Below are 10838 nucleotides of genomic sequence, written 5' to 3' on the forward strand. Positions count from 1 at the left end.
ACCACCATCATCCTCACCATCTAGCCACCACCACCACCACCACCCACCAAACCCACTTGACCACCGTTTAGGCCTAATTTGGCCTGATTTCGACGCTGATTGACCAACCCACACCACTATTACGATCCTCTCATCTCCCTTTCCAAAACCCCTCCACTTTTGGCTCCAATTCTGGTTGTTCTCCCTCTTCAAAACCCCTCTACTTCTGGCTCCAATTTCAGCTATTTTCCCTCTCCAAAACCTCTCCATTTCTAGCTCCAAGTCGCAATATATCAGGCCTAATTTCGACCATTATTCAGCTCCAAAATCCCACTACTTGCCACCATTAGACTCTCTACTTCCTCTTGAACAAAACCCTTACTGGCATTGACTACTGTTGTCTCCCAATCGTTGGCTGCAACCTACTATAGTTCGTGACAAAACCATCCCATTCCAAACCCACCTGAAATCAATCCAGCCCAAAAAAACGACGCAAAAACACTTCGAAAACAAACACAATCAACCTCCAAATCAATCACATACCCACAAACTCGTTTTAAAACCCTGAATCAACCTCCAATTAAACCTAATTTTCACCAAAATCGCAAAACCCTAAGGGAGTGATAGACATCAAACAGCTGGCAACCAGGATTGGGGCTGTTGGGGGGTTTTTGAGGTGGGATGCCGGTGAAGCTATTGGTGGTAATAGGGTTGATTTCTGGCGTCGAGAACAACCAGAATTTTGCTTAAAGTGCATGACCAAAAAGATCGTGGTGGTCAATGAATGACGATAGCAAATGGTCAGAGATGAGAAGGGTTTGGAGAGGGAGATGAGAGGATCTTGATGGTGGTTTTGGGTTGGTCAATTGGCGCCGGAATCAAGCCAAATTGGGTTTGAACGATGGTCAAGTGGGTTTGGTGGTGGTGGTGGTGGTGGTGGCTAGATGGTGAAGGTGATGGTGATGGTGGTTGGGTGGGATAAAATAAAAATAAAGGCAGGATAGTAATTGCACAAGTCAATATTTAAAATTTACTTATAGTGTTAATAAGAGTGAGAATATAGAATAAATGGAACCAGGGGTATGAACTTGGGATTTGGCTAAACCTTGGCTGGGAACATGTCGTTTGCTCAAATGCAAATGTCCATATCTCAAATGCCAAAGACAATGACTATCATTAACATTAGCAACCAAATCATAATCTTCCAATTCCAAACGTGATAATTCAAGAGGGAACATTTTACTTCCAGTCATGTGGATCTTAACAATAGTCTTCTCAAAAGTTTTCATTTTACATATATCATCATAAAACAAAACCAAATACCCTTTTCATATCAACTGACCCACACCAAGCAAGTTATGCGCTAAACCAATAATGAAATAAACATCATGGATCAATTGTTTGTTACCTGACTTGGTTTTTATTATAATGGTTCCCTTTCCTTCAATCTGAACTGCCTTGCCATCTAGTTGAACTTTAAGTCGAATCGAGTTATCCAACGAACGAAAAATACTTTTCTATTGTTATCTTCTCTATTTCACTTAATGTCAACAGTACACCCTAACTCAAATATATACACACACTCAATAATTACAAATATACCCTTTACACTAAATATATACACATAGTTTCCAACACTCCCCCTCAAGCTGGAGCATATATATCTATCATGCCCAACTTGTTACAAATATAGGTTACCCTTTTACCAACTAGAGACTTCGTGAAGATGTCAGCTAGTTGTTCCCCTGTTCTAACATGATTAGTAGCAATTAACTTTTGTTCAAGTTTCTCTCGTACAAAGTGACAATTCACTTCTATATGCTTAGTCCTCTCGTGAAAGACTGGATTGTTTGCTATATGGATGGTACTTGGTTGTCACACCACAAGTCCATACTCCTGGGTCACCAAACCCAATTTCTCTAAGAAGATGTCTTGTCCATCTGAGCTCACATGTAACTTGTGCCATAGCCCGATACTTAGAATCTGTGCTTGACCTAGCTACAACCGGGTGCTTCTTACTTTTCCAAGAAAAAGATTTCCCCAACAAAAAACACAAAACCCAGTCACAGACCGTCTATCCACAGAGGATCCTGCCCAATCAGCATCTAAAAGGCCTTCTACCTTATTATGACCATGGGCATGTAAAGAATCTCAGTTCAGGGGCTCCTTTAGATATTTCAAAATATGGAGGACCGCATCCAAATGAGATGTCCTAGGAGAAGACATAAACGACTCACCACACATCACTGAAAAAGCAATATCTAGACGGGTTACTGTAAGGTAGTTTAACTTTCCAACTACCATTTGTACCTCTCTGGATCACCAAACATTCTCCATCCTCGCATTCAATCTCACATTAGGAACCATAGGAGCGTCCAAGGCTTAGCCCACTTAGACCCATTTCAGTCAACACATCTAACACATACTTGTGTTGAGAGAGAAAGATCCCTTTCTTACTTCGAGAAACCTCAACTCCGAGAAATACCTTAAAGTACCCAAGTCTTTTGTGTGAAATTTGGAAGCCAAACAGTTTTCAAACTCTGAATGCCAACATCATCACTGCCAGTGATTACAATGTCATCAACATAAAACCAAAAGAATGAGCCAGAACTAGATTGCTTATAAAAGACGGAGTGATCATAAGCGCTCCTATGTAAACCAGACTGAGTCACCACTTCGCTAAACCTCCCAAACCACACCCGTGGAGATTGCTTTAAGCCATATAAAGATTTTCTCAGTCTGCATACCTTTCCTGACTCCCCTGAGCAACAAACCAGAGGTTGCTCCATGTAAACCTCTTCAAGAAGATCACCATGTAAAAAACATTTTTTACATCAAGTTGTGAAGAGGCCAACAATATGAAGCTGCAAGAGAAATGAATAGTCGGACAGAGGTCATTTTAGCCACTGGGGAGAATGTCTGGATAATCAATACCATACGTCGAGCACTAACCTTTAGCAACCAAACGAGCTTTCAACCGAGCCACCGTCCCATAAGGATTAGCCTTCACATGAAAACCCATTTGCACCCAATAGCCTTTTTATTTTAGGCAACCCCATTAGAATCCATGTATCATTATGTTCTAGAGCCAACATCTCTTCTCCATAGTCCGTCGACACATCATGAGCAATTGCTTCAGACACAGAATTGGGAACATACACAGAGTCTAAAGAGGCAATAAAAGACTTGGAAGATGAAGATAGAGAGTGATAAGAAATAATGAAGAGATATGATAGGTACAAGAGCGCTTACCTTACGAAGAGCAATGGGAAGATCATGATCATGGTCAGAGGATGGAGGAACCGGATCAAAGGACTAGGTAGTCGATAGGGCAGTGGATCAGATGTGCTGCAGGTGTCTTGTGCTGGTGAACCCTGCAAGAGTATACCTGGGTGATAGGAGGACGAGATGGTAGATGACTATGATGGGTAATGTGGTAAGCAAGAAGATCATCAAGGGGTGCTTCAAGAGAAGTAGATGAGTTGGAAGACTCAACATATGGAGTGGTTTCAAAAAAGGAAACATTAGCTGAGATAAGGTACTTACCTAGGACAGGAGAAAAACAACAATAACCTTTCTGATATCGGGAATAACCCACGAATATGCACTTGAGGGACCTAGGTTCAAATTTGGATGCATGAGGTCAACATCTTGAACAAACACGTGCACCAAACACTTTAGGAGGAAGAGAGATAAAGGCTGTGATGGAAAAGGATGGAGAACGGGATTTGACCACCAAAACAGAAGAAGGCATGCGATTGATCAAGTGACATGCTGTAGAGATAGCATCTGCCCAAAATTCTGTAGAGACTTTCATGTGAAAAAAGAGAGTACGAGCGACTTCTAATAAATGACGATTTTTGCTCTCAGCAACTCCATTTTGCTGAGGTGTATAAACACTGATGACTGATGAATAATACCTCTAGTAGACAAAAAGGAGAGAAAGGAGCAGAAAAGTATTCTTTGGCATTATCACTTCTGAGAATTTTAATAGATGAAGTAAATTGATTTTGTATTTCTGCATAAAACGTACAAAATATGGAGAATATTCAGAACGATTTTTCATAAGTACAGCCAGTTACACGTGAAAAATCGTCCACCAAAAAAAAAATATCGATATCCAGACTTTGACAACATAGGGCAAGGACCCCAAACATCAGAGTGTATAACATCAAAAGGGGCTGTGGCTCTTTGTTTATCCTAGGGCATAGATCATCTATGGTGTTTTCCAAACTGACACGCCTCACACTCAAGGTGTGACACTGACCCTACATTAGGACACAACCTTTTCAAAATGGGAAGGGGGAGGATGACCAAGGCGACCATGTAGTATGGGTAGAGATGAATCACTGGTACACGCAACAGGTTGAGAGACAGGAGTGGAGACATCATCGAGCATATACAGGCCACCGATACACGGCCCCTACCAATAATCCCAAGATCTTGAAATATACAATGAGTAGGAAAAAAGTAAACACCACAATTGAATGCATTAGTAATTTGACTAACTGATAAAAGATTAAAGGGAAAATGGGGAAGGCACAAGACAGAGGAAGAGACATAGATTTGTTGAGATAGGCCGTACCACATCCAATGTAGGTGCAGTAGACCCGTTAGCTAAGGTAACCGAAGACAAATTGGGAGAATGTGTAAATGAGGAGAGAATACCTGTATCGCCTGTCATATTGGTGGGTAGCACCAGAATCAATGACCCAGTTAATACTAGAAGTGGACAAGCAGGTGTAGGATTACATAACTGGGTTAAAGTAGTGGTGGTCGATGGGATGGATGACTGGGAGCAAGAATTCTGAGTGAGACGAGCATATTCTACTGCGGAGATAGTAACATGTGATGGGTGGGTAAGAGACCATCTTGAGTTACAACATGAGCAAACTTCTGAGTGTCTTGCATATTCAGGGGCTGCCATGAAGCTTCCAACAATTTTCTTACGTGACACTTAGCACCACAGTGAAAGCAAGTACGAGGGCCATTACCACGATTGTTCCGGATCACGACTTGTCCTTTGTTACCTTGCTATCACCAAACTTCATGCTAGCTAGGGCCGTATGATCAACATTAGGATCCTTGAGGGTTTCTTTGTCCTTAGACACTCCTCGATCTTCCCCCTTATAACTCTAAGAAGGCTAGCAAAGACATCCGTAAGAGAGGGAAGTGTCTCATCGGTAAGAAGGTGTGTACGAGCTATCTCATATTCGATCTCAACCCAGCCAGAAAACATTGCACAACCACTTGTTCTTTTTATGTGCATCATTTTCACGTCAGTAGGAACAGGAAACATAGCCTTTTTTCTTCAAAGGCTTGTTTTACTCGTATAATATTCGAGCAATGTCTTCTCGCATATTTGCTCGATATATCTTTAATAACAATTGGTGGGCATGAGACAAGTTGTTTACCAGCATACAAGAACTCCAGATACTCCCATAACTCCTTGATTGTATCACAGTGACCAATACATCATCCACGGACGAACAAGAGTGTTCTTAATCTGATTGAAGAGCTTATATCTTCCTGAGCCATCTTTTTCGAATTTTACTATCATCTTCTGTTCCTCAAGTGGATCCTCGATTAAATGGTCTCCCACATCAATGTTGCACACATACGTCGGATTATCTGCTTCCATTGAATATAATCTTTTTTCCCAATAATTTCGATCAGTAATTTTGGTGGAGGAGTGACAATTTCAGTCGCCATCTTCTACCGTCCGCAGCCATACTGCCAGCAAAGAACTCGTAACTCCATAGATTCACAACAATCCCAACACCAAACAACCCAAGCAAACGAACAATCCACCGATTCCAACAATCCCAACACCAAACAACCCAAGCAAGCACAACAACTCAAACCACCAGGATCAGAATAGCTCTGGTATCACATTTTCAACTCCAACCCAACACAAAGCATTCCATTTTCACACAAACACAGAGCCAAAACCAACATCAGAGAAGAGAGATTTACTGCACCAAACCAGCACTCAGAATCAGCACTCGCCGGAAAAAAAAGGAAACAATGAAAACAGAGTCAGACGTCGCCGGAAAATAGAAACACGTCGCTGGCAAACAGACACAGAGGTCAGACGTCACCGGAAAACAGAGGGAAGGGGTCTGACGTCACCAAAAAACGCAAGGGAGGGGTAAACGTAGTCGAAAATAGCAAGGAAGGGGTCAGACATCGCTGAAAATCGCAAGGGAGGGGTCAGACATCGCCGAAAATTGTAAGGGAGGGTTCAGACGTCACCGAAAAACACAGGGAAGGGTCTGACGTAGCCAGAAAACGCGAGGAGGGGTCTGACGTCGCCAAAAAACGAGAGGAAGGGTCTGACGTCGCCAAAAAAACCAGGGAAGAAGACAACACTCGTTAGAAAACTGAATCACGCAGATGGGTTTAGGGTTAACGCGGTTTTAGGCTCTGATACCATGTTATTTCTATTTCACTTAATGTCAACAGTACGCCCTAACTCAAATAATACACACACTCAATAATTACAAATATACCCTTTACCCTTTACACTAAAATATACACATAGTTTCCAACATCTATCAAGTCATATGGTACTGCAACCACTATTGGAATCATATGTCATTCTTACTTATATTAGGATTCAAATAAGTAAGAAACAAACTACCTTCCTCTTCGTTTCCTTCCACAAAGTCTGCTTGTTGATTGCCTTTTCTTTCTCCCAACACTTGCTACAATGTGTCCACTTTTCCCATAATTATAGCATTTATACCCTTGTAATCATGTCTTTCATTTGCTGCTTCAAGTATTGTCTTCATTTTGGTATCTTCCTTGGCCTCTTCTTCGACCACGGTAAGTTCCTCTACCTCGGCCTCTACTTGACTATTGCCTTTGACCAGAGTTACCTTTAAATTTCCTTCCTCGAGATCTCCACCTTGAATTTTTTTTTTTTTTTTGGTCAGAACACCTTGGATTGAAAGGCATGCTGTAGATTCTTTTTGTAACCTGTTAATTTTGTCTTTCATGAAGATTGTCTCGAATTCTCGTTGAAGGTCTATAAGTTCACTATAGTTACCTTCTATCTCCATGATACTCTTGCTTCAAGACAGTCCAAGTCCATGTAGAGTTGGTGCAACCAACAATTCTCAGGAAAATGGGTTTTGTTACAAACAAGGCTTTTGCGTCCTTCTTACAAAGCTCTTTGACATCAGTTTTATCTCTGCAAAACTCTCAAAGTTCTTGTACAATAAAAAATGTCTTCATTTTAATACTCTAGAATTCATATTTCTCTCCATTAAAAATGGAATCAAGGATTGAGAGTACTATTGTTTAACATAGTTGAAAAATCTTACACAGAACTTCTGTCGAACACCTTCTGTGTACTGGAAAATAGACTCCAAAAAATTGCTTGCTACAGCATGCAACCTCGACAATTCCACGCTCACCTTCAATCGAACCTGGCTCTGATACCACAATTGTTGGAAATTGGTCTTCTATGTTGCAACTCACGCTCAAACAGGATAAGTTTGCAAAGTAAGAAAATAGAGAATAAAACAAGATAAAAGAAATGGAAGAGAATAAATATAGACACAGTACTTAAAAATTGAATTAAATTAAATTCTTGAGATATAACAAAGACCCAACTTGCTCTTTAAATAAGAAATAAAACACCGAGTGTTAATTTCTTAAGCCTAAAGAATCCATTAAAATTCCATGACTCCATAATTTACTACATCATGACTCCACTAACATAAAAGTAGGAATTGACTCCATGACTCCATGACTCCACTAACTTAAAAAACAAGAATTAATTAAACATCACATTTCATCGCTCTTTATCTTTCTGGTGAAGAAAACATAACTGAAGAAACATGTCATAAATATTGGAAACTTTAACAGCTGTAATACTATTGCACTTAATTACTATCAATCAAGAGATTGATCACGAATAGACAAGATTTAAAGTTTACTATAGGGAACTAAAGGCCCATTTAAAAGCACTACAAGACCTTACAATTTCATTTATATGTTATTTCTTAAATTGTATCTTCTTGTGGTTATAAAAAACTTATGTCTTCTTATAATAATCTCTCTAAGAAATAATTATACCTGATGTAAGAAATCCATTGTATCTCATTAGTGGTAAATAGAATTGAGGTCATGCATGGACAAAATATTTTTTAATTGTTCAGAATGAAACATAAACGAAATTATTTAAAAAAAAAAAAAAGTCTAACATGCAACAACTCACCCACAATGAATCGCAGAATGTAGTGATTCAAGGATTGTGACTCTGCTATCAATGATTAGGGTTGTTGATTCATTGTCGAAGATAATAGTGAATTTTTTTCAGAGTAATGTACCTATTCTCATAATGAAGTACAAGAAGAGTTTTCTGATTCTCAAATCAAGTGAAGTGGGACTGTGTATTGATGAAGTAATATTAAAGTTTCACAAGAAGTTTAAGTGGACCTTGTTTAATTGATCAAAATAGAGAGAACATTAATGTGGGTATTATTATCTGGTATAGTAAATTGAATCTTACACATTTGTTTGCCTTAAAAAGGACTTCATTTCCACATATACTATTTTTTTCTTATGAGAAAGCGCATTCTTAATGGTGTTTGTAATTGTATGTGTATGCTCTCTTCTGGGATTTTTGGAGTCCAATTAAACTGGACTTTATATATTTATAAAATCCTTAAATTTTATGTCCTTTTTTCTTTATTTTTTTTTCTTCTCCACCTTTCTCTCTCTTATCTTCTTCGCCCTCGTTCTCCTCCTCCCTTCTCTCACACAGTGCCAACCATTTGGCGGCTAGATCTGGTCAACTGGCGCCCAGATCATGTGACCCAATCTAGCTGGCCACTTGGCAAGATCCTGGCACCGGGATATGGACTAGAGACTAGGCAGATCGAAAGCCTCTCTCCCCCTCTCTCTCTCCCCTACCTTTCCTATTCCCTCCCTCCCATGAAACCGCATGCGTCCCATGCAGATTAATTTTTTTTTTTTTTAAGTTTAGAGTTGCAGTTGGTGAATACTCAGTAAAAAAATTGTTACTTGAGATGGTTTAGTTGACTTTTGGATAGGATCGAGGCAAAAACATTTGGAAGATTTGGTTTGTTGAAGTGTTTGGTTTGACTTCTTGATTGCATAGAACAAGATTGTTGTTTTTTTATTTTTAATTTGATTTCTCAAATTAGAAATGAAAACAAAGCAGAGAAGAGAGGAAAGAAGAAGGTGAATAAGAATAAAAGTTTCAACAGTTATGGCATCCCTCCACAAATAATAGTCCAACTCAGACTTATTGGGCTCAACAGTTTTAACCACATCCAGAAAACTGTTAAATCATCCAACCTTGGGCTCCCTCCCGTTGCCACATCATCACCAACGGCTCCATGTCCATCCCTTTCTGATGTAGAAGCGCAGGCAATAATCACAGCTTGATTAGCTTGAACATACTCCCATATAGCTCATATAATGCATCCAGATCGTATAGTATTTGCCTGTGCTTCTACATCAAATACATCTTAGGGAAGTCTACTGAATAACCCTCATTTTCAACTAGGGATCCAATACACAGCCACATAAATTAAACATTACTTTCCCCCCAATATTTATTAAAATCTCCTTCATTTTCCTAACCATTTTAATTAAAATCAGTTTAGATTCACTCTTGCTATCTAACATACATTTCACTGGACACACCTCTTTAGGAATAAATTCGCCGTCGGATAATCACTTCCTGAAATGAGTTTGGTTGAACCACTGAAAACCTGTAAAATGTCATAGACTTTCTTTGCTTTTCCCAATTCCTCACTCAGATATAATGATAACTTGTTCCTCTCTTTCAATCTTGGAATTTTTTTTGAACTTAATTGCGTTGCCAACATTTCATATGTAGATTCCCCTTGTTTTGCAATGGAGAATAATTTTCCGAAACGACAATTTAAGGTGTTGAACAATCTCAGAAATACCTTAAGCCTACTTTCTGAAACATTGATATATCACGCTCTCATGATGTCATCAATAATGTGCCTAATTTGATAAAGTCTATTTTGAACAATGAGGTTCAAGATGTGTGTACAACATCTTACATGAAACAGTTTACCTCTACAAAGGAGTTTCCTTGAAACTTCAAAATTCTCCCTCAAAACTTTAATCGCAACTCATTATTCAAAGCATTATCCATAGAGATAGTATACCTTATTTTCAATTCTCATTCATTAAGCACTTGAAAATGGAGTCAGCAATCACAATACCAGTCGAGGAGGAGGTGATGAACAAAATCAGGATACGTCTATTCAGCCTCCAAGTATATCTATCCAATGCTGGTCAACTCCATCTTCTGATTCTGAATTCCATAAGTCCGTAGTCAAACTAATCTTTGTACAACTCTTCAACAAAATCTTTAATTTCACATTCTCACTTTCATATACCTTCATATAATCTTTCTACAAGTATGGCGGGAAACGGAGTCCATCCAGGAATCTCATACTTCAATGTTATTCAAGCCCTCTTCCTCTACAACCATAAATGAATGTCATGCATGAACACCCAATGGGCTATAAGTTCCCCATCTTCATCATGTCGAACTTTCCATTTGAGCTGGCAAAATAGTAGTTGCAACATTGGTACCAGGTCAGAAAACTAATATGTTGTTGCTCATGGAGCTTTTCTCTTTGAACACGGTTTTAAATTCTATTGAACTGGGTGGTGCTTCGATGACATTAATACCCAATTTTAATTTGTAATGGATACCCTCTGCCTTTGTTACCATTAGGAGTACCACCCTAAACTCTGTCCATACCACCGATGTCTTAGCCTTTTTTTCTTTTGAATTGGATTCTCATTCTCGTACACATTATCCGTGCTACCAATAC

Source organism: Pistacia vera, unplaced genomic scaffold (assembly GCF_008641045.1).
Source record: "Pistacia vera cultivar Batoury unplaced genomic scaffold, PisVer_v2 Contig144, whole genome shotgun sequence".
NCBI lineage: Eukaryota > Viridiplantae > Streptophyta > Magnoliopsida > Sapindales > Anacardiaceae > Pistacia > Pistacia vera.